Source organism: Hemiscyllium ocellatum, chromosome 12, assembly GCF_020745735.1.
Source record: "Hemiscyllium ocellatum isolate sHemOce1 chromosome 12, sHemOce1.pat.X.cur, whole genome shotgun sequence".
Classification (NCBI taxonomy): Eukaryota; Metazoa; Chordata; class Chondrichthyes; order Orectolobiformes; family Hemiscylliidae; genus Hemiscyllium; species Hemiscyllium ocellatum.
In genome coordinates this window covers 36,086,549-36,113,850 of record NC_083412.1, presented here as the reverse complement: position 1 = coordinate 36,113,850, position 27,302 = coordinate 36,086,549, and the positions used below count along the sequence as shown (strand labels likewise).

The following is a 27,302-nucleotide window of genomic DNA, read 5'->3' as shown; positions in this document are numbered from 1 at the left end:
CGTATTCATCTTGGGAAATTCGTTGAGCAATGAGCAAGTTGGTTTTTTGAAAGTAAGCAACAGACTGAAATGTTTTTTTAACCATTGCAGCACACCATGGAAATGTTAACAGCTTTTTAAGGTCTCAAAACATTGTGCATCCTAATGTGGTCCATGGGTACCATAATGCCAGTATGAGAAATAAAATGGAGTTTCATTTGAGGTGTTAATTTTATCAAAACAACTGTAGTTTATTTTCTAACTTCATTTTTAATCTTTGTATGTTTCCGCAGGTTTTCTTGTCTTGCCCTTTTCCTGGAGGTAGGGATTCACGATGGGTGAAATTTCATCAGGGTAGTGTTTACCCAGGTGCCTTATTAATTTGTGATATTACTTGTGTTTAAGTCAGGAGTGAGCTTGGTGGGTTGATTCATTAAGTTTTTGGAGGCTGAGCATGGCTCTCTTTCCAATAACACTCAATGATGTGCCCTTCGAGGAAGTAATCTGAACACTGAGGAACTTAGAGGCTGTATGCGAATGACTGAGAGTTGGATTGTACCATGCATTTATCCATGGGACTTTGGGGGGGACACCAAGTTGACTTAATTATCCAATGTAAAGATTTATATTGGAGTCCAATCTAATTAAAATTTTATTTTACCACAGGCAGTCGAAAATAATTGGGCACAATGTTCCATTTAAGTCTCATCTTGTGTTTCCGTTACTTCTATACACATAATTAGAAATTTCTCAAGTAGAGCAACAGAATCTACATTTGATGCAAGATAATGTTTTAAACCTGCATTATAGTTGAGTTGTATAGATTACTTATAAGTGACTTAGTGGTGCATTGTGTGTTGAAATAGAATGATTAACAACTCATGGCCAGACATGGTTCAATCTATGGTATGAAATTTTTTAATGTTCAAATTTGTATCAGTGATTTGTTTTGGTCAGCATAGCCTGGGAGCTGGCATATTGTTTCCAGTTCCTGGCTCCAGCTGGCTTGCTGAACTTCAAACCTCGCTGTTTCTGGTTTGTTTGGTGGGTATAAGTAGGGAGATAGCACAGAGGAGAATTAAGACATGAGGGCGGGGGGGGGCATAGGACTTGGTCTGTATAGATTATTCTTTTTCTTGACTTGGAGAGCAACTCTAGAAGGAGTTCATTTGACTTGTGGGTCCATCCAGCTATTGCCCAGATTAATCTTTAGGTCTGCTTGCTCCTTTGTGGAGTGTGGTAGTTATTTTTTTCCTTCTTTCAGTCTCATCTTTAATCCCATCTCTTAAATAATGAGATGAAGACAAAGTTTTAGTTTAGTTTCTTCCCCCACTAGGATTTTGTCAAAGGCATGAATGTTCAAATTTAATTCTGTGAATTGACATTCTGTGGGAAATCAGTATGGTTAGATCAGGAGTGATTGTTTTTGAGTGCCATAGAGCTGCAAGTAATGGTTAAATGAATGTGTTATTTTTCATTCTTTTGAAATGGTAGATAACAAAATTTGGTGCTCTGATTTAAAATTTATGCACTAATTAAGACCTCTTTTCAAATCTTTGAAGATCCTAATGTTCAGTTAGGACAATCTGGCAATATAAATGGAGTTGTCTACTGTTGTGGGCTGATTTGGCAAGATTTGTAGAGAACAACGTGATCAACAAGCAGCAATTTGGTCATGAGTTAAATTGGATTTGGTTTTCACATGCAGTGTCTGGCTTAAGTATTCTGAACACAACAGGTGAGGTAATTGTGACTACAAATCTATTGCTTAGTGAACTTGTCGCAATGTTAATTGAAGTTAACAAGTTTTAAGCGTGTGTGATATTTTGTTTAAAATCCATGCCCTATAGTAAAATTGAAAGCAATAGTAAAATTACCAGAAAGATATTTTAGCTAACCATAATTTAATGAGGAATATCTTCAAACTTGATGTTTCAACATGGAAAGTGCCTTTCCAGTATCTAATAGTGATTTTGTGTGGTTTCTTAATTGTTAACAATGACTTGATATGAGAGTTATTTAGTGCTTGATATAATTATGGCAGTAATGAGTAATCGATTAATGGCAAATAATGAAGGCTGCAATATGTTTGTACGTTAATTTGGTTAAATTTTAAGGGATGTGGGAAGACCAAGAAATAAAGGTATGATGTAGTAATGCTTTTATTACTTGGAGAATGATAGATATTCCAGACTAGATTTCTTATTGTTTTAGCTGAACGTTTGGGTCAAGTGTCATAATGTGCTGGAGTTTTGTTCTTATTTTTGATTTCAGTTATGATTAATAACATTGCAGTACAGCTAGCTACATGTTGCTTTAAATAATAATTGGTCTCCTGTGAATCAGATGTCACATTGTTTGCTGTGTATGGAAGGAGAAAGATGCATCCTGAGACAATGTCTTTGTATTTGGAAACTGTGCTTACAGGCAGTGAAGGAAGTGAGCTTTGATTCGCTGGAAAATGTTTTCTGCTTCATTTGACTATTGTTTTCTACCTATTTTGCACTCCCTTTCAATAGGAATCTTTGGTGATCACTTTATCCACTGCAGGTAGATAATTAGCTGTGGCAGATAAATTAAAAGAATATGAGCATTTAAGTGGAGCCTTTCAAACCCATTGGAGGTTTCAAATTAGCTGACAGCCAATGAGGTAGTTTTGAATTGTAATCACTTGTAGAAAATTTGCAGACAGCTAGCTACCAAAAACAGCAAAGTGGTAATGACTAGATAAATGGTTTTACTCTATGATAAATATTAGACAATGCAGGTATTAATTCCCTTGCTGTCCTTCAAAATAGTGCCAGAATATCTTTTATGTCAATGAGAGATGAGATTCGACCATGGTTTATTATCTATAACACCTCCAGCAACAGAACCCACCCCCACTGGATGTCAGCCTTGATCTTTGAATAGTACTTGAAACCAGAACCTTGTGACTTAAACAAGAGTAATACTAATTCAGACACTGGTGAAAGCAATTCCAAAAATAAATCTGTCATTTTGAACCAAAGATATCAAGTGTACATTCTTAAAAACGTACATCTCATAAGTACCAAGAATTAAAATTCTTGAAAATTAAGCTTTTTTGCACCTCTGCTAAGTTGACAACTGTATTTAAGTATCACAACATAGCAAGACTTATAAGAGAAGTCCACCATTGCGCACTGAAAGCCTGTGTTGTCATAACATGATGTCTATTTGTCTACCTCACCTCAACTTTCCTACTCCATGATACCCATATTGTCCAAACATTTCAGTCTTGAAATTCCTCAAATTCTAAATGTATTACTCCCTAGTCCTGGATGTCAACAAGTTGGTGAACCAACAATTTAAGCTGAAGTATTCCCCTGGGAGCGTACCAGGTAGAAAAATATACTGCTCGCATATTACACGTCACCAAAGAAGGATTGACATTGTGATATAGAATTAAGGAGTGGATTGAAATTTAAGTTTTCAGATAACATTTTGGAATTTCTCGTGAAGTTGAGGAATTTAAAAATGAAAATCACTTTTTCAGAAGCAAGGTGATTGTTCAGTAAATGTGAACTTAGTAAGCCATTTTAAAAGCTCATCAATACTTCATTGAACAAACTAGTTTTTTCTATATGTTTTGGACAAAAGGATTAAAATTGAAAATTCTTGACAGTTCATGGATTTCACATTGTGACTACCTGGAAGTACCAAGAAGGCAAATCTATGGAGGAACTGAACAGATATGATCACTGACAGTAAATTTTGGATGTCTGCATTTAACTCTGTGCAACTCCAGAAGGTGTTGTCAGTTTGAGAAATATTGGCAATTTTAGCAAAGCTGCCACCGCAAAATCTGGACTATGACAATTTCTAGCAGTCAGTAATGGATAACAATTCGAATCCAACGGACATTAAACATACTTTTGCAATACCTGGAATAGCTAACTTTCCATTTAATTTTTACCATAATTTGTTGACTACCTGTTTTAGATTTAAACATCTTCAGTTTCTACCTGTTTCCCATTCCTTTTTACTGTCCCTGTTCATTATTTTGTTTCCTTAGTGCAGTTCTACCACACACATCAGGCATGTTTGTGCCAACATGCTTTTCTCATGATTATAGGGTCATAAAACCAAATCAGTGAATCTACTTGAAATCTTCACTTCCTGAATGACTTTCATAATTAATAATACAAATCATAATTTGAGCTTTCTTAAAATCTTCCCCTATAACTTGTCATGTTTGTATGTAGTGTAAAACGCTCCTTGAAACTGTATGAAATAACTGGCACACAGTTTTATTTAGCAGTGCCTCATTAAATATTGCCAGGTGCCATTTATCCAATTGCAGGTGCTTCTCGTGATCAGTTTAAAAAGTTTGTGATGGGCCAGTATTTAAGATTTTGACTTGTAACGTTCTATACAGTGCATTCTGGTATAACATTTTGTTTCTCTGCAATTCGCTCTATGGAAAATCATGCTACAGAGAATTTCACTGTAGAAGATAGCTATATAAAATTGCTATACCTGTTCAGTAGAAAGTTCATATTATCCAAACAGCTTCCAATATTTGTCAGTCAAGTCAGAGTCAATTCATGTTGACCAAACACATTATACCCGAATGGACTGTATTGCTTATCATTTTGCCATTCTTTAGCATCTCTCCATTTAATATGTACCATTTCTCATTTCTGAATTGGCCTGTACTCAGTATTACAAGCATTTGCTTGCTCTCGTGTTATTCAAAGGATTACCTCACAAGAAATCTGTCTTGTGGGTGCATGTTGAATTTCAAAAGTAAACTTTGTATTGCATTTCTAATATTGCATTGATAAAATATTGATGTACCTCATCTGAGTAGGTCGCAGAATTATCTGTTTAACTTGAATACAAGGATAAAAATCACCACTCAAGACTATCAGCAAAAGATAAAAACAATCAAGCAAAAATTGTCAGCAGATGGCATAATATTTTGAAGCTTCTGTAATCTTGCATGTCAATGACCTACAAGTGCATAAAGAAATGAAATGAGATAATCATGACAAGCATGAAACTTTCCTGCATACATTTTGTTTGAAATCGCCAGAAGTATTTCCTCCATGAGTCTGCCTTGGTTTATATACCTCCAATTTGAAATTGAGGTACTTGACTGATGGAGCCTCAGCAGTTGGCAGATTGAAATCAGTGGAATACCTCAATTTGATTCTGCAGCTCTAATTGAAATCCTGAAGAGACAACATAGCATAACATAGCTAAAGGTTCTCTTAGTGAAAGCAGCATTGTATTTTGTAAGATAAACTGTTATGCTGTGTTTTTCATGTATGTATCTGGATATTCATGCCTGTGTATTGTATGTTTTGAATTGTGATTTTGGAGGAGGCTGGCTACTGTAGTCATTTTGTCAGAAGTTGAGGATTGGCACTTTTCGATTGTTCAACGGTATGTGTGAATAGATTCTTCTTTTAACTGCCTTTTTTTCAAACATAGTCTGGGATTCCTTTTAAAAATGATTTCATGTAAATGTACTGTAATTTAGGTCTGTATTTCTTCAGGAATTTTTAAGACCCATTCTTTGAACCTATGAAGAAGAAATTTAAAGATGAAATTTCTGAGTCATTTAATTATTCTGTTGGGGTGAGTCAGACTTTGTTTCCACTAGTACAGCGGGGTTGCTTTTCACTGACCTCAAATAGATTTACACATAATCCTTGTGGCATGAGATTTAAGACTGCGGATCATAAAATTTGATTGCTCAAAGATACCCACCTGGTGTGAAGTGCAGCAAGGCAGAGCAGTCATGGGTGTGGCATCCAGGTAGTGCACCACATTCTGTATATGGCAGGTTGCTGAAGGGAATTAGGAAGTCTGATTTAGGAAACATGCATCATTGTAGAAAATTTAAACTGTTTGTAGAAGTATTTTTGTAAAATTCAAAATAAAGGTTTTCTGAAATTATTCCCAAATTGGCAGAAAGACTCCAACTGAAAACTAGTGTAATAGTGATAAAATAGCCCAAATTTATGCTGGTCCCATATTTACCTTTTTAAAAGTAATGTTGATTTCACATTGCTGTGGTGTCTTCTTCATCTCATAACAAGCACTAGATGCGTCTCATTGATAGTGTAGATTTTGGCCTATTACATTGTTCATTTGAATATAATAGTTATTTATGAAGTCATTGTGTTGTACAGAATGGAAACAGACCCTTCCCTCCAACTCGTACATGCTGAGCAGCAATCTTAATGTGCCCTAGTCCCATTTACCAGCATTTGGCCCGTGTCCCTTTATATCCTTTCTGTTCATTTACCCATCCAGATGCCTTTTAAATGGTGTAATTGTACCTGCCTCCACCACTTCCTCTGGAGCTCGTTCTATATATGCACCATCCTCTGCATGAAGAAGTTGCCCCTTAGATCCCTTTTTAAATCTCTCCCCTCTCACCATAAGCCTCTGCATAGTTTTGGACTCCCCCACCGAGGAAAAAGACTGTGGCTATTCACCCTATACATGCCCCTCATACTTATATAAACCTCTATAAGATCACCCCTTAGCTTCCAGTGCTCCAAGGGGAGAAAAAGCCTCAGCCTCTCTCTCGAACTCAAACACTCTGGCAACATCCTTTGTAAATCTTTTCTGCATCCCCTCAAGTTTAACAGCATCTTTCCTATAGAACAGCAACAAGAATTGTGCACAGTATTCCAGACTTGGTCTCACTAGTGTCCTGTACAGCCATAACATGATGTCCCAACTCGTGTACTTAATATTCTGACTAATGAAGGCAAGTATGGCATAGCCCACCCAGTGTTTTCTCAAATTCTTTTCCTCTGTGACTCCATTTCAAGATTTCAAAATTGTGCATTCCCTCATTGAGAACGCATACAACATTACAGCGCAGTACAGGCCCTTGATGTTGCACCAGCCTGTGAAACCAATCTGAAGCCCATCTAATCGATTCAATTCCATTTTCGTCCATAAGATTATCTATGCCCTTAAAGTTGTCAAGTCTACGACTGCTGCAGGCAGTGCGTTCCACACCACTACAACTGAGTAAAGAAACTACATCTGACATCTGTCCTATATCTATCACCCCTCATTTTAAAGCTATACCCCTTCATGCTAACCGTCACCATCGAGGAAAAAGGCTCTTACTGTCCACCCTATCTAACCCCCTGATTATCTTGTGTCTCAATTAACCCACCTCTCGCCCTTCTTCTCTCCAACAAAAACAGCCTCGATTCCCTCACCCTTTCCTCTTAAGACCTTCCCTCCATATTGGGCAACATCCTAGTAAATCTCTTCTGAATCCTTTCCTATAATGCGCTGACCAGAACTGTACACAATACTCATTCAAGTGCAGCCACAGCAGAGTTTTATAAAGCTGCAGCATGACCTCATGGCTCTGAAACTCATTCCCTCCACTAATAAAGGCTAACACACCATATGCTTTCTTAACAACTCATATTACCCTGGATGGCAACTTTCAGGGATCTATGTACAAGATCTCTCTGCTCATCCAAGCTACCAAGAATCTTACGATTAGCCTAGTACTCTGCATTCCTATTGCTCCTTCCAAAGTGAATTACCTCACACTTATCTGCATTAAACTTTATTTGCCACCTCTCAGCCCAGCTCTGCAGCTTATCTATGTCCATCTGTAACCTACAACATCCTTTGGCACTATCCACAGTTCTACCGACCTTGGTGTCATCCTCAAATTTGCTAACCCATCCTTCTACACCCTCATTCAGGTCGTTCATAAAAATGACAAACAGCAGTGACCCCAAAACAATCCTATCTCTTATAACCTTTTCCAACACTTTTTTTCTACAACTGAAGTAAGGCTCACTGGCCTATAATTACCAGGGTTGTCTTCACTCCCCTTCTTGAATAAAGGAACAGCATTTGCTATTCTTCAGTCTTCTGGCACTATTCCTGTAAACAATGACGTAAAGATCAACTCTTCGAGTGGGAGGACCGCTGTTATAATTTGGTCAGAGCTCCACAACGGTTGTGATTGCCTTGAATCCCTACTTTGGAAGGCTGTGCCTATTTCCTAACAGATATCATAGAAAAGCCCATTTCTGGCTTTTCAGTTCTTTGATCTATGACAAATATAAGTGCTTGGAAAATATTTCATATAATTGTATACATTGCAGTCTTATTTGTAAGGGACCTGATTATGTCAACTTAATGTTGCAAATATGCAACAAAATACTCAATGGGCAAGTTTGAAAAGCTGAGAAGCTTTGTTGATAAAATGAAATAAGGTTGAGAGGCTATGGAATGAATTGTTTATTACTGGAACTTCAATCTCTCAATATTGTGGTTATGTATGAATATTAACACCCTTGTTTGCAATTAAGAACATTTACTACACACTGAAGTGTGCTGGTGTTGACTGACTTCTTGATCACTATAAAGTGTTTTTGTACAGGTATTTAAGCAGAGTATCGTAATTATTTAATTCCTCAAATTGTGGTGTTTGAATGATTACGTTGCTTTTGCATTCCGTCTTCCATAGTGTATTGTGTGAACTTTTTATCGCATTAAGATTTTCACTGATCATCTTGCAGTGCTGTGAAATGTAGCTTGTTAGTTAAGTACTTGCACAAGAAGAGCATTGCTATACCCTTAAGAAAGAACAAGTAGGTGTTCCGACAGCTAGCAACTAACAATACAAAACACAATGAAACTTTTCAGCCATAAATATTCAACTATTCCATATAGAATATACAGTGACCATATCAGAAGCTTGCTATTCCTCATTGGTTAATAAGAACTTCAGTTCTTGGAACACATGTACTGAACATCCTGCTCCATATTTTCTTTGTGTGATAAAAATCTTATTTTTTCACAAGATTGAGATGATCCTGTATGACCTTGATTTACTTTGTCCACTTTGTGTGTTTATTTGGCAAGACTGCTTAAATGTCAATCTTTAATCTAACTGTAGAGTCCAGATTTTAATTGATTTTTCATCAGTATACCTTTCCTAAAATTCTATTTTAAAGTGCATGAGGGTTGAAATCACCCCATACTTTGGTAGTTGTTCCCAATTTCAACAATGGCATTTAGAATGCCATCATCATTAACATGAAATAATAAGATACATCTTGAACCAGTGATGAATTTCAAGATCTTGCAATTGGTTTGAAGACTAATTATGCAGGTAAATGCTGCTATTACCTGCTGATGTTCACTCTACATGCGTGCTAGTGTACTTGGGTTTTTAATTAAAGGCAAACATTTAATAATTTGAAACAAAAACAAAATTGTTAAAGAGACTCACCAGGTCTGGCAGCATCTGTGGGAAGAAAGCAGAATTAATGTTTTGAGTCCCGTGGCTCTAGCTGCTGAGTTTCTCCAGTAATTTCTGTTTTTGTTCCAGATCTCCAGCATTTGTTGTCCTTTGTCTCATTTAGTGTATTTGATAGCTCTGTGCATGGATTTAATTCTTCCTCCGCTTTGTTGGTACAAACAGTGCTGATGTAGTGTGCCAAAGGAAAAATGGAATCTGCTTGCTAGATCTTATTATGTATTGGATCAATAGTTTATGTAGAAGATGTAAAATTTTCTTGTTGTTAGAGCCTGATTTTGCATTTCGGCATTGGTCCTTTATTTGTTGAGTGAATATTGTAACATCTAGTCAGAAGACTACTGTTTTATACACCTATGCTGATTCAGTGTCTTGTGCGAAATGTTATGTTGATCTTGACTGTTAATATTTTCAATTTATTTTAGATTAAAGGTTAAATCTTGTAAGGAGCATGCTGGGAACTATTCAAGACGAGAGTAGAGCTGCCTCAGAGGCTTAAAGAAGCAGTTGCTAGTTCTCTTGAGATATTGCTAGATGTTCATGATTCTGTTTTCAAAGTAAGACTTGATAGCTAGGTGGCAGTATCACAATTGCTGATAAAATATTAGTGTGTGTTGTGGATGCTGTTTTAGTAGTGCAGAACAGGAGAGGCACCAAAATACTCTGCCAGCTTGGATTACCCAGAAGTAGCTTTCAGTGTTGCCATAATCTGGAAGGTAAAAATGTGAAAATGCAATAATTTGAGTCCAAGATGTTCCTGACAGGTAGTTATACTTGCATTCTATCAGATCTGAACATACCTGAAAGAAACTGTTTATAGTTTGCTTATTTGAGCATTTCTTGGCATAATCTTGCAACTGTATTTTTATAGCAGCCAAAAAAAGTGTAGCTTTATGACCCACAATTATTCTGACTTTGTGCTGAAATCCTTTTTCAGTTCGGGAAAATATGCAATTTAGGACCACACTCTTGTTGCTTGGTCATGATGTAGAGATGCTGAAGTTGGTCTGGGGTGGACAAGATCAAAAATCAAACCCGGTGTTGTTTGATTTCTGACCTTGTTTCCTGGTGTGTGATTATTTGGATTAGCATCGTCCCTCTTAAGTTCTCCAGCATTTTTGTTGGATTGTTATGAATTATTGTAATTTCATGCAGATCAGTATTGGAGTAAATCACTGCAGATTTAATTAATTGAAAACCAATTCTCTCATAGCCTTTGTAGAGTGAATAAACCAAAACCTTGAGCTTCGGTTTTAAACTTGACAATGTAAATAGATTTTTAATTGTTCTTGCCTTTTTATATATATATATATATATATATATATATATATATATAATGAGCTAGTTCATCTATCTCTGTATAGTGACAAGACTGTCAGACATGATGTTTGTGGTTTTATGAGCTGTTGTAGAGTTCTTACGGTATATCCCATTTTAGTTCACTGATGTTAGTGTTGTTTTCCCAATGCTGACTTTAAAACAACTTTTTATGTTATTTTACCATAAGAATAATACTGACACTGTGGAACAACACTTTGGTAATGGGATTTTCAATCAAGGTTGAATCTCAATCAATCTCCCTCCCCAGTTGCTCATGCCACTAAAGTCCATGGTTCCATTACCATCAACTACTTGGATATCAGTAATCCATGCTGTCAGGTATGTCGAGTCCTGCTTTAGTAAATCTGCTCCAGTAAATGCTGGGTCTTGACATAAAGACCGTTTACTTTGTGCAGTTTTAGGCGTGTCAAACTTTAGATGATGTGTGTTGTAACTTTGTCTCTTCGCACCTTATGAGACTTATTGACAGTCAAACTACGGGAGCCACCATGTACCTGCTGTCTTTAATTCACCTGCCTGCAAATACAAACAGCATGTGATCTGTAGCCTGCGCTATGGGTTAACCTTTGAATGATGTTGCAAAAGGTTTACTGAATATCAGTATGACTTTGTACCCATAAAGAGATATGCATCTACACAGAAGAAAATATTAACTGGACGTTCAGTGGTTCTGTACTGTTTCTCTCAGCTGTGGGTGCCTGGGCATTATGTACTGGGCGTTGCATTGATGATGAGACCCAGATTCCTTAAAGGAACTGTTGAAGGCCTAAGCATGAAAGTAAATTTTTAAAGCATTGGCAGATTTCCAGCATTTGCTGTTAGCTGGAAATCAAAATCCTCAACATAGTTGCCTGAAGAGGGTGTCCATACCCAGTTGACATTCATTTGTCCCAGTGCCTAATATATGTGGAATACATAAATAGTCTTGATTCTAAATGTTAACTTAACAAGAGAAAACTATGAGACTACTTGATGTATTTAACCTGGATGAGCAAGACATGTTAGATGCAACACACTAAATCAGCATGGCATTTAAATCGGCCGAAGGATTACCAAATCACAGGAATATTAATTCCATTTACGAATTGTTCAAAAATATCAGTTCAAGTCACAATCCAGCAATTCAAAAAATTTAATTAAGTTAATTAAATAAAACCTTGAATAACAAGCTGCCATTAGTAATGATCATGTAGCTACTAGATCATGATTAAAAGAAAATTCGCATCCAACCAGTAGAAAATCTAGTGTCCCGACATCGTTTGACTGATATGATTCTAGACCCAACAACATAGTTGACTCTTAACTGCCCCTTTTTTAATAGATCGCAAAGTTACAAGAAACTGCAGATGTGGCTTACAGGTCTTGGACTCCATTTTCCCACCCACTCTTCATGTCTCTTGATTTCCTGAGAGTATAAAATACAAACTCAATGCTCTGTTGTATTTATTACTACCTTCCCAAGGACAGTTGGTATCATAAAATGCTTACAATAGTCTTAATGAAAGAAAATTCGTTGCTACTTTGAGAATTCACTGGAGAATGTAGTTCTTAGAATGCTATTTGGTGGGATATGTAGAGCCAGGAAGGATGCCCAAGACATTGGCTTTTATCTTTAAACTTTGTAAATTGCATCTTCATCAGCCACTCTGTCTTTTATTGTTAAATTTCCTTTGGAAGCTCTGCTGCCTGAGAAAGGAATATATTAAGTGTCTAGACCTGTGATTGTGCTACCTTTGCAGCCAAACATAAAGTTTGCTATATAAACATAAACACAGCAAGTGTGTGAAAAAGGGAAGGTGGGCACCCAATTTTTTGAACTAGTAAATTGAGGAAATGGATTCAAATCCCACCATGACCAATGGTGAAATTTTAATTTAGTGACTATCTGGAACCACTTAATGGTCGTTGTCAAAGAAACCTAACTGATTCACTCATGTCTTTTAGGGAAGGAGATCTGCCATCCTGAACTGGTCTGGCATACATGTTGTAATGAAATAGCCAAAAAGATTAATGAGGACAGCACAGTGGAGTGCTGGCATTGACAAGGTTCCACATGATGGACTAACTTTTGTAGAAAAGTTAGATGGGATTCAGGATGAGCATGCCAGTTGGATACAAAATTGGCTTTATGGTAGGGGACAGAAGGTGGAGATGGAGAGTTGTTTTTTGGACTGGAGGCCTGTGACCAACTGTTCTGCAGGGATCGGTACTGGTCCACTTTCATTGATGTAAATGATTTGGCTGAGAATACAGGAGGCATGGTTAGAGGTTTGTAGCTGATACCAAAATTGGTATAGGGAACAGTGAAGAGGGTTATCTAATATTACAAAGAAATTTTGCTCAGTTGGGTCAGTGGGTTGAGTGGCAGATAGATTTTAATTTGGATAAATGGGAGGTATTGCATTTGGTAATACAAACAAGGCAGGACTTTTAATTATGAGAGAGCTCTGGGTAATGTTGTAGAACAGAGATACCTCTGGTTTTCGGTAAATAATTATTTTGTCACTGGTTGCTAATTCCACCTGTGTCATGGGTAGGCAGGGTGGACAAGATGGTGTTTAGTATGCTTACCTTCATTGCCCATACCTTTGAGTACAGGAGTTGGGAATCATGTTGAGATTGTACGGGATGTTGGTGAGGCCTCTTTTGGAGTACTGTGCCCAGTTATGGGTGGCTCCGTTATAAGAAGGATATTATTAAATTGGAGAGGGTTCAGTAAAGATTTAACAGGATGTTGCCAGCAATGGAGGTTTGAGATAGAATACTTGAATATAGACTGGAAAGACTGGGACATTTTTCATTGGAGCATAGGAGGCTGAGGGGTGACCTTATTGAGGTTTATAAAATCATGGTTAAAAATCACAACACCAGGTTATAGTCCAACAGGTTTAATTGGAAGCACACTAGCTTTTGGAGTGATGCTCCTTCATCAGGTGATTGTGTCAGGTGACTATCACCTGATGGAGTGTCGCTCTGAAAGCTAGTGTGCTTCCAATTAAACCTGTTGCACTATAACTTGATGTGTGATTTTTAACTTTGTACACCCCAGTCCAACACCGGCATCTCCAAATCATGACTACTATAAAATCGTGAGGGGCATAGGTAAGGTGAATGACAAGGTTTTCTTTCCCTAGGATATGGGATTTCAAAACTAGGGGGCATGTTTTTAAGGTGAGAGGAGAAAGGTTTACAAGGCCATCAGGAGCAACAATGTTTACACAGTTGATGTTTGGAATGAACTGCCAAAGAAAGTGGTGGATGCAGGTATAGTTAGAATGTTTAAAAGACATTTGGATAAATTCATGAATAGGAAAGATTTGGCGGGACACGGGCCAAGTGCAGGCAAATGGGACTTGTTTAGTTTGGGAACATGGTCAGTGTGATCTGGTTAGACCAAGGAGTCTGCTTCCATGCTGTGTGACTGACTCTGTGACTCCAGACCCATAGCAGTATAGCTGATTTTTAACCCAAAAACACACTTTTAATAAAATAAATTCTTGATTTATAAGGCCTTGAGTCATTCACTGGTATTGTTCTGTTTAAGGTGGCCAATTTAAATGGAATATGAATAACTAATACTCAAACATGACATATAAGAGTTTTATTTGCATTTTGGGAAAAATTAAGGTTGTATCTGATAATTCATGCAAAAAGAACATCAGATTTGTTCTCTGCTTTATTATTGAATGCAAGCTCATGACTATTTTCACACACATCCTGTCCAGCAGAGCATAGAATTATGACATTTTTAAATGGCTAAATTAACATGAAATTTGGCCTGTAAAGTTGTACTGTTTTATTACATGGGTTTTTATTGTTCCACAGGTCTGAAACATTGGAAATCATGAACACTTCGGTTATCGCATTTTAAATGTGGGCTTTTTCATGAGATTTTGTTTGCAGGTCTTGCTGATGGCTAAACAGTAGCCTACATGTTAAATACCAGCTAAACAATGAACTTTAATCAGACTTTTGAATGGACCTCTTTAATGTTAATGTTGATCTCTACACCTTTTCAGCAGCTGCAACATTGTATCCTCCACATTTCAGTAATCCTAATACATGCATGTAGTACGATCAGTCTGTAAAGCATGTAAGACAATGCTTTTCACTGTACCTCAGTACATGTGACAATAATAAATCAAATCAAACAGTTTATTTAACTGTGAGCTGTAACTACAGCCTTAACATTGAGCTAGTTTGAATCTGATGATTGATTTAACCTTTTTTTGTCTGCCTTGCCACAAAGAGGTATAGTTTTGTAAATCGCATGTTTTGATTCCAAATGGCTTGCTTCGATTCAAATTTAAATTTTTAGTGCTCCCCTTGGGAATTCCTCTATTAGTTTTCACAGGACTCACAATTGTCATTCCAGAAGCCCCTTCAGTGTTACGGGAAGCAAGTAAATAAAACATGGCAATGCCATGTTTCAAATAATCTAATAGTGTTAAGGCATTTTACTTGTGCTGTACTGGCTTTGCTGTTACTAGTCACTGCTTATCTGTACCTTCTTGAAGATACCTCTTCGCTAAGCATTAGTCTTTCTATGCATTATGTTTATTCTATTACATGGATCTTTAATGTAAAATTTATTTTTCTGCTTGAGGCCATTAATTTTAATTTTTAAAAAAATTCAGTCTGTCACTTTTTATTATTCATTTTAGTTAATATATCACAAACAAGATCTTCACTGATCCTTCAGTGTGCTGTTCCTGATTCTGTCCTTTCTTATTAACACATCTAAGCTTGGCATCTGCATCTCCGTATTGAGTCATTACACTCTCGCTGCCCAAGTTTATGCACTTTACAACAAGATTACTGAACAGTTACCTAGTGTGTTGTTTCCTCTTCAGCATTATTTATTTTTGGTCACAACACTACAGTTCTTTCATTTGTTCCAGTCAAAACTGATCTATTGCTTGTCTTCAATTTCCATACATTCCATCTTCTACTGCCACTCGGTCCAGCCACTTGAGATTGCTTAGCTTTTCCCTTTAATATTTACACCATTAATCTGATATTCTTCCATGAGCATAAGCTGACAGTTCATAAATTGGTATGTTAATTCATAGATCTTTGTATGTCTGTCTTTCTGTTTTTCCCCAGTTGTTCAGATATGGTGTTATGTTCCAACACCACCATGTGGATTAGTGTCATCTGCAAACATCTTTGAGCAATGAAACAAAGTATCATGGTCATTGTGAGCATTTGAGACATTTAGGGAAAGAAAAGGCTCAGTGCCAGTCTTTGGTGCATTCTACCTTTAGCTTCACCCAATATTGCTGCTTGTGCCTGTCTACAGGCCTACACATGTAGGGAGAATGCTGCTCAAAGGCTCCACAAATTACAACACCGTTCCAAATTGCTTTCCTAAGTACCTTCTTTAGATCACTGAAATTAATCCTCATGTATAATGAATAAAGATTGCTAAATTCACCAGATTACTTGAATTGGCATGTTATTTTGATATTGCCATCTTAGCTTTGTTGGTAATTAATAATAATTCACCTGTGCACTTCAGATGACCAACTTCTTTTCAGGGGATTTGGAGCACTTGAGTAAGTACAGCCACTGCTAATATGTTTGGGTTGAATGTTCTTTTAATTATTCTATATCCTGTATAGGATGTGTCATCTTTAGGATAGGAGTGGTATGTGGGCATGATTCAAAAAGATTATTTCTGGGATGTAACTTTCGGTAAATGTTCTTTTTAGCTAAATTGAAAGAATAGCTGAGATTGTAAATCTGTCCATACAGGCCAGATTACCTTAAAATAATTGCATTCCACTGAATGCTTGTATCTGAGATATGCTAAGCAATCTCTCTGAGAAAGTATAGTCATCCATTGTTATTGTCATATGCTTTTAAGTGCCTAGCAGACACTTTCTCTGCAATAACTTATTCAAAATTTTGCACATAGCTTTCTTAACACTAAAGAGGGTCTCTTTCATCAAGAAAGGTAGTGCATAAAATAACTTTTAAATCGGTCTCTTGTTGAACACCTTCCTGATTGACCAGCTGCTGCAATTTCATCAAGCACCTTGTCTTGTCACTTCTATTTGGTACAGCATTCCACTTCCTGATTGAAAATTATAAATACAATTGGTATGATTGACAGCACTGGTATTTAGGTGATTAATTAGTTACCAGCAACCTTCAACTGATCAAGGTGTTGAGATTAAGTAATTAATACTATACTTGAAATCTTTTAAATTACATGATACTTTATCATGTGCTTGATGTTTTGCATAGTTGGTCACCAGGCAAAGTTGCATTCCTTAGCTGGTAGTTAATCCTTAAGCTTCTTTTTGCCATCAGATTTCTGTTTGTAACAATCGATTTTAGAAAATGACTGTGCTTATTCTATCAGTGTCCATTTGCCTGGGCTATGTGATGAATTTGTTTACATTGATGTTTGATTATGCCACCATTTTCCAAACCACATTTGTCTGCAAGGTTGAGGAAGAATTTGCTGAAAAAGCAATAATAATACTGCTGCCTGCCTGTTGCTTCCCTTCATAGTTGAGACAAAATTTGAAAAAATATTTAACTGAAAACATTTTGTAAAAATCTCAAATGTTATGTAACATGGATTTTGAAATTTAAGAAAGCGCTACTGGCCAAATTAATACTGTTTTTTTTATAAATTTTGCACATCTTAAAAATAAAAGGTACTGCACAAGGGTCTTGAACTTGTTTTGAGAACTGTTTTTAATTGTATGTTTGCTGTTTTGCTGATATTTTGTATAGTTTAGACATATTGCTGTTAATTGGCAACTGAAGTGTGAAGAACGTGGTGACACTGGTTAATTTAGGCTCTTAGGGTGCCTTGGATTGACTGTCTGGATGAAGGGACCTTCTTCGCTGTGAATTTTGCCAATATGAACTCAGCTGGATGAGCATCAAAAGCATGTTTCAAAGAATAGACTCTTTTAGAATAAACAAATGTAAAATTATTACAGATGAGCTTATTGATTTTCAAAGTCATGTACTCGTGTGTTGTCCATGGCTTTGTTGGTTTCCTGAAAAAGCTGTAAATGTTTATATGGTCATACTTTGCATGATAATGTATAATTTGGTTTAAAATAAAAATATTAAAATGATTCTGCTGTCTTTATTATACCTATCTACTGAAGATGCAGTATACTTTGAAGCAGTTGTGCTAAAAAGGTATGTCTTATTACATGCAAAGTTAGTTGAATACCTGTGGGAATGTCTTAGTTCAGGTGTAAGGGATGGTTCTAACTGAAGTTTGCTGTCATAAATTCAGGTGTGAGGAGCCCACACACATTAACTTGATATGAAAGGTGTTTCAACGTGAAATCATATTTATTGGGTTACTATTTTTATTCACTTACATGGCACTCTAGTTGGTTTAGTAATGCAACATAGTTAATTGTTTTTTAAAAAAAAAGTGCGAGTGCAGAGCCGGTCATGGTATATTCAACCAGTTATTAGTATCAGGTTGTAAACATTTTTAATTTATCTTTACAATTAGTTCTAGAGTTTCTTGTTTAAAATTCTATAATGATTTTGCAAGTGCATCCATCAAGTGCGTTTAATACTGTGCATTCTGATTATTAAATTGAAAAAAATGGTGATAACCTTATGTTCCCTGCAGATCTTAGCAAAATAAGGAACACTAGCAATCTTAATGATACATCTTCGCAATACACAAGTGTTGCATCAGCCATTTTAAATTATGCGATTACAGTTCACTTTTTTTCAGGTGAGGAATAGAAATTAGTCCTATTGTGACATTGGTAGGAATCATTCAGAGCTGTTTTTTAAAACAAGATTTATACAATATCTTAATCTTCATTAGCAGCATCTAAGTACCATTTATTATAAGTGTCTTACAGGAATATTTGGGATTAATTTTGTGACTTCTATCTGTGTCTATACAGTCATTTTTAGCATAAAAATTACTTCGTGTGAATCCATCCTAAATAACTCTGAATTTGGTCCAAAATAAATTCAGGCAGTAGCATTTGAGATTAAATTAAAAGGAACAGGCAATTATTAGCAATCCGTTGTATAAATATCTTAACGTAAACCTGGAATGCACAGGCTGCTGTCTGCATACAAATTATCCACAGTGTCAGTGAGAAATTAATGTAGCTGAGCGATTGACACTTGTTTTTTGATTTAGGGTGATTAGAAACCATTTAGTCTTCAATTTTGTTGTGGTATTGTGTTATCTCAACCTATTAACGGGATTACTTACAATTGTACCAACTGTCCATTGATTTCTAGCTAAATAAGGAAATTATGATCTGACCAAAGGAGGAAAAAAAATCTTTACATGCACCAGATGATCTTTTTGAAAATTCGTGCTCAACTGACTGATTTGGTTGGTGTTGAATTCAATAGCTTTTTATAAAAATAGGATGTCACAAACTTTTGTGTTCTATTTTGTTCAGTTTTGAACTTAAATGCAATCATGTGCATATCACATCTTTGTTTCTGCTGGTGAATATATTAACTGGTTTGAAGAAGAGTTACAAGGCCAGAGCACTCCATATTTTGATAATGAAACATTTGTTTGAATGCATGCTTTTTGTTTTGAGTGTAGGCAAGCTGAATATCTGCACATTTATATTCGTAGACCAGACATTTAGATAACCATTCTGTAGTTTTTCACCTGACACTTGAGATCTAATGTCACACCCCATTTGCTTTCTTATATGTGTAGTCACACTACCTGAATGAAGGAAATTGTGCTTTGAATAAAAGAATATTTCTTCATCAGAAGTGGGAAAATGGGCTGAGTCCTAGTTACATTTTTAACTTGTGTTGCACAAGTTGCTACTAGTGCAAACATACATAGGCTGCAAAACCAAATATATTCCAATCATAACCATCTACACCCAAACTATTAATATTTACTAGACCTATATTCTCGGATTTCTGAAGCTGTTATGATGAAAGCTGCAAGATTTGTAGATACAAAAGTAAAATACCATAAATACGATTAAAAGCAGAAAATTCTCAACAGGGTTGCCAGCATTTATGGATAGAGAAGCGGTTCAAGTTTCAAGTCAATGATTAGAAAGAAGACCATTGCCCTGAAACATTAATTCTCTTTGACTCCATGGATCCTCAAATGAAGTAGCCTTAGACGCATTCTGATATTCTGAGGTTGATCTTGCAAGTAAAAAAGATTTAGATACAGCTTACTAGAAAGATACTGATATGAACAGTTCTGACAAAATTCTAATCTTAATGGTTTTAATCCCTTGTAAATGATCGTGAATGCACCAACATGACATCCGTTTGAGTTGTGGATGAGAGAAAGAAGGCAACACTTGCAAGATACTACACTACTAAACTTTCAACATTGTGCAATGGATAGCATTCATTGATATGCCCCATAAGAATTAATGGGTGAGTTTGGCACACAGGTTAAAGGTGTGTATATTTTGAAATGGGTTCATTACATATCGCATGTACAATTTAATTGCAGCACTATTATTTGAAAACTAAGTGCAAATAAAGGAAGTGTAACGTTTCATTGATCATTTGTTGCCATTTGAGCTGGGAAATTACTGTATACCTTCACCTCCTAAAGAATATATCCCATGATACCAGAAGGTATTTTTACAGCATTTTGGTCTTGTGCTTTTAAAGAAACATTCCAGAATGCATACATTCACTTTAGCAGCTGATCATACAGAGATTGTTGATAATGTGGCTTTGCTGATGAAATGGCACACCCTCTTACTTAACTATTAAGGATGCCAATAGTGAAAAGTTCATTTGGAACTTAGATTGACTAGTCTTGTGCTCCCCATGAGAAAGTCAATGCTCTCAAGTGACAAAATATGTCTGTTTCTATGTTTGACACAGCTTGTAGAATGGCCACAGATGAGTAATTAACACACTTGCCAAGAGCCGAATCCAGTTTTTCCTGTTTAATTTCCCATTCTTTTTTGAGATATGGATGTTGCTGGCAAGGACAACATTTGTTGCCCATCCTGATTGCCCTTGACCTGAGTGACTTGATAGGCCATTTCAGAGGGCCATTAAGAGCCAACCACCTTGTAGGTTTGAAGTCACATAAGCCTGGCAAGATAACAGCAATAGATTTCCCTCCCTGAAGGACATTTGTGAACCTGTTTTTTTTTAACACAATTAATGATTTCATTGTCACTATTACTAATGCTACATCTATGTTTCACATTTATTTGAACTGTTCCATCAGTTCCAAGCACATTAGACTGCTGCATGACTAGTCTAGTGACTTCAGAGATGTACTGATACTTTTTGACCATGCCAGTTCAAAACTTCACCTTCATAGCAGTTTGCAGTGAGTAGTATGCTTTATTATGGGTCATGTATAGCCACTATGTCAGGCACTAAAGTTCTCAATTCTGCCATCCAGCAACTTTACCTTATTTGTGCTTATATTTCACATTTTTCAGTCTGTTTTAATCTTGCACCCTTGAAGAGTTGGAATGGGCTACTTTTCATACTCTGGCCCACTTTGTGGCTAACTCTTTCATTATAACATCAGCACTTGTTAATTTAATCTGAAAGTGTATGGAAATTAAGTTAAACATTCAACTGGTAACTTCCACAGCTCCGTAATACGGTTTTACTTAAGTAAGCTGCAGGGTATTTTGAGTTTCTCAATCTTAAAAGATAGCTGTCACTACCTTGAAAGCTCCTGAACAGATTTAATTTAATTGAACTGAATTGTCACCATTTCTGCACTTTTAATATGTGACTGAGTGGTTTTAAGCTATGCAAGATGAGGTGCTCCTTGATCTTTTGGAAGCTGTGCAACTGGCTTGTGTCCCTCAGCCAAATAAAAGCAAAATTGGTGGAGATTTCTGTTTGCCATTCTGCATGTCTGTAGGCTATGCAAATTACAGCTGTGAATTCAGCCTCAACTGTCTTTACTTAAAAAAAAAGCCATCTTGGTTAAGAGACATGAGTGTTGGCAGGACATATGGAGAGCATACTAGCATTTATTTTCTCATAGGTAAGGCAGGAAATTGAGTGGCAAAGTTTAAAATTATTTACTATAAAAGTAAAACAATGAAAAGCTCTTTGCTGTTTGTCATAAACTACTTTACATTGATCATTGATGCTGTATCCATTGTCAAGTACCTGAGGAAATGAACGATGCCTTTGAACATCACCGTCAATTATTGGACATGATTCTAATAGCCACTTGGGTTAGTGCGCTTCCTGGTAACACAGTAAGTCTGGAAATTTAGTTTTTTTTTGCCTACCAAATCGCTTACTTTGTAACAAATACAATTTACTACAATTAGAACAATTGAAGGGATGGATATTTCTGTTAGAATTATAGAATCAACAATCATGGTGCTTCCCATTTTCAAATGGTTAATATAATCATTTCTTCAATTTGAAAATCGATATGAAATTTTCTGAAACACTTCAATATTTTTAATACTAAACATTCACTGGTACAGAGTGATTTTAAAGAATTTTACCTCTGTTATTCTCTTGATTTTGAGCACCAAATTCAAAAATTAGAATGTAAACCCTTTTGAGAGACATTCATTACTCTTGGGGAGCATAAAAGGTTTCCAGCAAAGAACACTGCTCATCCAAACATGATATTTCTCATCTCATTGCAGTAAATAGCTTTTTGGTTTGTCAATTTGCTTGTGATTGATGTGACTCCCCATCTCCATGAAAATGTTTTTGTCATAATTGTCTAATTCACATTCAGATGCCACAATTCTACCTCATTTTACCATATTCTGAAATCTTGCATCATACATCTTGACTGCTCACTGCATGAATGTTTTTGATCTTTTCTCTCTTGAATCTTTACATTTGTACCCTCTGGTTCTTGATTTTTTTCAACAGTTGCATCAGCAGATTTTTCCAACAACAGTTTTGTCCCCTTGAGATCTCGCGCCCACATCCACCCCCAAAACCCTTCAGGCCAACTTCACTAATTTGACCTTATCTAAAGTTTCTCATCCCTGAAACCATTTTCATGAATCATCATTACATCTCTCTAATACCCTAGAATTTTAATTGAGGCTGAGCCATTTTCTTCTGTATTCCAAGCTTCCATGTATAACAGCCTAATATTCTGTTTGCATGTCCATACATTCAATGATGTGAAGTAGAAAGGCCTACTTGTTCTGTCTGTAATATCATGGATCTAATTCACTTGATTTTCTCAAGCGACAGACATAAGTCCTGCTAAGGTGGAATGAAATGGATTTGTAAAAATAAATAAATTTACATTAATCACTGAAGCTCACGTGGAAAGATGTACTACACAAATGGAAAATAACTGTGTATCTGAATTAACTTAAGTCGATATGCATGAGTAAGAAACTATGATTTTCAAATTTGCACCGGAGGTGTGGTGTTCTAAACTTCATGCTATCACTTTTAAGACAGTAATTGTTTCACCACAGTGGATTTGTCCTGCAAGTCTGTACCCAAGGATACTGCTTATACATCCAGATCTGCATGGTATTTGACTAGACATCGTGATGGAGAAAAGTGGAACCAACGCATACCAGAAGATTTAAACTAATTAAATGAGTAAATAAGATGTAGCATAAATCAAAGCCATCTTTGTATTTCGTAATCTACTATAAAATAGAAAAATATGAGCAACCTTATTTTTCTTTTAGATTTGACGCAGAGCTTGCCACAACTCTTGGATGTTTGTTGTCAAATATGCACACTTGGCAGGTTTAATTTTCATGTGACTGGTATCCTGTAGTTTTAGTATTACATTAATGTCATATAATGTGGACTTTTAATAAAGTCTTCTGATGTTCCACATTTTGAATATATCTGCTTCAATTAATTTCCATAACTGAACATTTTCAGCAATATTGGCAAAATAAAGATTTTTATTGCATAAATTAGCTTTTTTTATGAATATATATTGATCAATGGCACAGACAGTGCTTTCTTAAAATTACTGTACGTTTTCATATGCCTTGATCCACATTTAACAATTGTCTTGAAGATTAGTTCTGAAATTGCATTTCAGTTTCTCTGCCTGAACATACTGAACAGTGAAAATATTGTTGAGGCTTAAACCTGCTACACCACCTCTTCAGAACAGATTATTTTGTAAAACTTAATTAATTTTTTTTAACTTAAACAATGTATTCCCATTTAATAAAGTCTAGGTTTTTCTAACAGCACTTGCATGGTTGGAATTTAATCTCTAAGTATATTTAACTGTATATCAAGTGAATAACATTAAAGAAAAAATAGCTTTTCCCTTTGTCTGTGTAGTGGAAATTCAGAAACCTTGCATATTATGCACATTTATCACAAAACAATTTTATTTAAGCATGCACTTAAGTCCATTGACTATCTGGTAATTAGTTACATTGGCAATATGCCCAAAGCAAATTTTTGAGTTATTTTTGTTTTCCATTTCACGTATCCAGTATCTGTTTGTTTTCAGGTGGATATGACTATGCTAACTGACAATCCTTGCCATTATGTTGGTTATATTAGTAATATGTCCAAAGCAAAATTTTATTTTTAAAATGTTTAGAAAGGTATTTCTGATCCCCATTTATCTCATCCAATATCAGTTTATTTACACTAAATAAGAGTACGCTAAATGACACCTGTTGCTGACATGGATTTTTTTCAAGTATCTTATGAAACAGGATTAAATGTGTGTTCACTTAGCACTTTTGAAATGATGAAAAATGGGTCATAGGAAACACCAGTTTCATTGCCATATATCTTTATAGTAAATTATTCTTGGTAATGCTGAAAGCAAAATCCTTTCCTGTTTTGGTTTTTAGCCTGTGTCATTTATTTGTCAGATATCATGTTCATCTTGGAGAATCCATTATAGTTTTCAGAAGATCTGAAGACTTTCCGTGTAATAACCCTAGCTTCTGCACGAACCAATGGAAGTCTTTTTCATCATGATGTGACCTGACTTATAAATGTTTGAGATTTAAGCTAAATTCTCCTTTTCACATAGTTTTTCTTAACCCTTCTTTATGGCCATACAAACACTTTCTCCATCATTCTATACATTGAATGGTATTTGCAACCAGCTAGTCCACCTTCCTGATCTAATCTAATTCATCTGGATTTGATACTTTGTTTCCGGTTACTCGCAGTCGCTCTTGATATCTTTTCCAAATTTGGAAAACTTTCGTTCCAATGCTCCAATTCAAACATATACTTTGTGAGTAGCAACAGTGACTGACATTGTTAATGAAGTCTTGTGCCAATAGAACCAATGTTTGCTTCTTTCTCTTGAGCTAATATTTGACTAATTTCTGAAGCACTCCACCCACTTACACAGTGCCTTCAAGTTTCGTGGGCAATATGACAGGCATTGTTAATGTCTGTGCCTACTATGATTACTAATAATTTTTATTCCAACTCACTTGTGTTTCTAATGAAAAAGCTTCCCATTTTAATTTGTCATGGGATTGCGTCCTTTCCTTGCCACTCCCCTCCCTACAAAAAAAATCAGGATGAAGTTGAAGTATCATTAAATAATTAGAAATGTGGATAATTAGCAGTTTGTAATGAAGGCATAAACTGATGTCTGAATTACATCTACAATCCCTAGTCTGTAACCCTGTTTCATTTGAAGATGATATGGTATTGACTCCTTCTGCAATGTCTTGTAAAATGGGTGTCAAAATATTATAAAACAATGGGAAAATAATTCTCCTGATTTTGAGAATCAGGCCTTATTGATTTAAAATCTTGGCCTTGTTAATCTGCTTCCTTGCAGATGGTACCTGAACAGTGACCTTAAAGGGGTGATTCAAGTGATGCACTTTGTCTTACTCCAGTAAATCTTGTGACTGTTTTTTAGGTCCTAGAGTTAGTTTGAGTAAGAAGAACATGACGACTGTCTTTCATTTTACCAATGATTTATATTAAAAAATATTCAAGTATTCCAAGGAGTGTGAATCTCTCATTTTAATAGTGCAGCAAATTAATTCCTTATCAAAATACCAGTATTAAGCATAAAAAGGAATGCAAAGTATTTTTATATGATAGAGTAGAATGTTGAACTCTGCAGATTCTCAAGGAAGGAATAGTACCAGCCAGTACAGTTGTGGGGAGGAGGATTGGGGGAGTATTAGATTTAACAAGTCATGGCTTGGGCTAATAAACGTTATCATTCGCTGATTTCATCTGAGGCATCAATTAGAGTGCTACAATTCCTCTTTACTGTGAGACAAGCATTGGCAAATTTCATCATAACTGCTTCACTTGATTGACGACAACAGGTTTGTTGTTGAAAAATGTTGGAACAAGTTTGTGATTGGCTATTTTGCCTGCTCTGATCTGAGGAAGGTAATAAAAATCTGCACATGCTTTTCAGTTAGCTACATTTACGCCTTGCATAACAGCATTGGAATATAAAACTATTTTAGATGTGGTGTAAGTGTATACATGTAGATGTTTGTGTTGTATTTTGTTTCAGATTTGCTACTATTCAGTACTTGATAGATTTAGATAGTTGTTGATGATTGAATCATTTGTGTGTTAGGCTTACCTTAGATTAATAATTTGAGAATAGAGTAGTTTTTTCTGTAAGTAAACATAACATTTTATTTATGGAATTTAAATAAAAGTTCCAAGTTTCACCCAATTAATTTTTCTTTTCATTTTTCTAGATGAACTTACCTGCAGTTAAGTTGTGTTGACTTTGTAACCAAAATTGAAACAGTTTGCTAATAAAACAGTTGATTAGTTAGATTTTTCTTGCAATAGTTGTGAACAGAGAATTTGAATATTATTTCCTAAATGTTTGATGAGGTACATAATGTATTAAACATAGAATTCAGTTACATAGATTAATTTTAAGAGTGACAAAATGTCAACTTCATCGAGATATCTTCATTAGAAAAATAGTTGTCCTGTCAACAAGCTATGTGAATCCTATTCAATGGCCTGCTTTTGCAGCTGAACACGAATGTTTTAAATTCCATTCAATTAAGTATCAGAGCTGTGACTGATTATCAACTTCACAAACTGCTTGTGAACTCCTAGCCTGTTGTTACTAGCTGGCCGATTCATAATCATTAAGATTTTGGGGCGGCATGGTGGCTCAGTGGTTAGCGTTGCTGTCTCAGCACCAAAGGTCCAGGTTTGATTCCAGCCTCAGACGACAGTCTGTGTTGAAGTTTGTACATTCTCCCTGTGTCTGTGTGGGTTTCCTCCCACAGTCCAAAAGATGTACAGGTCTGATGAATTGTCCATGCTAATTTGCCCATAGTATTAGGTGCATTAGTCAGAGGGAAATGGGTCTTGGGTGGGTTAGTCTTCGGAGGTTTGGTGTGGGGTTGTTGAGCCGAAGGGCCTGTTTCCACATTGTAATGAATCTAATTTAAACTAACACCTAGTGAAAAAAAGTAATATTCTTGCAAACACGGCAATAGACTTTCATGGTCAATCAGTGAGTGTTAAGTAGGAAGTTAATACCAACCTTTCTTAACTGCTGCTTGCTTTAAAGACTTAGCAGAGGTAATGGTACTGTTCTGCAACTAAAGTAATGGATCGAATCATAGACCTTAGACAAGGTCCTTCGGACAAAACTGTGTGAACACTACACTCGTCTGATTTTCCAGCAATTGGCCCACAACTTTGAATATTATGACCTTTCAAGTGCTCAACCAAGCAATTTTTAAAAGTGATGAGGTTACTCGTCTATACTAACCTGGCAGGAACTGCATTC

General features: G+C 35.9%; 1 protein-coding gene across 3 annotated transcripts in view; it reads left to right on the top strand.

Moving 5' to 3' along the window:
• The window catches only part of scaf4a (SR-related CTD-associated factor 4a), an 85,327-nt gene that overhangs the window by 9,066 nt on the left and 48,959 nt on the right, over window positions 1-27,302 (top strand). The gene's annotated exons all lie outside the window — the stretch shown is intronic.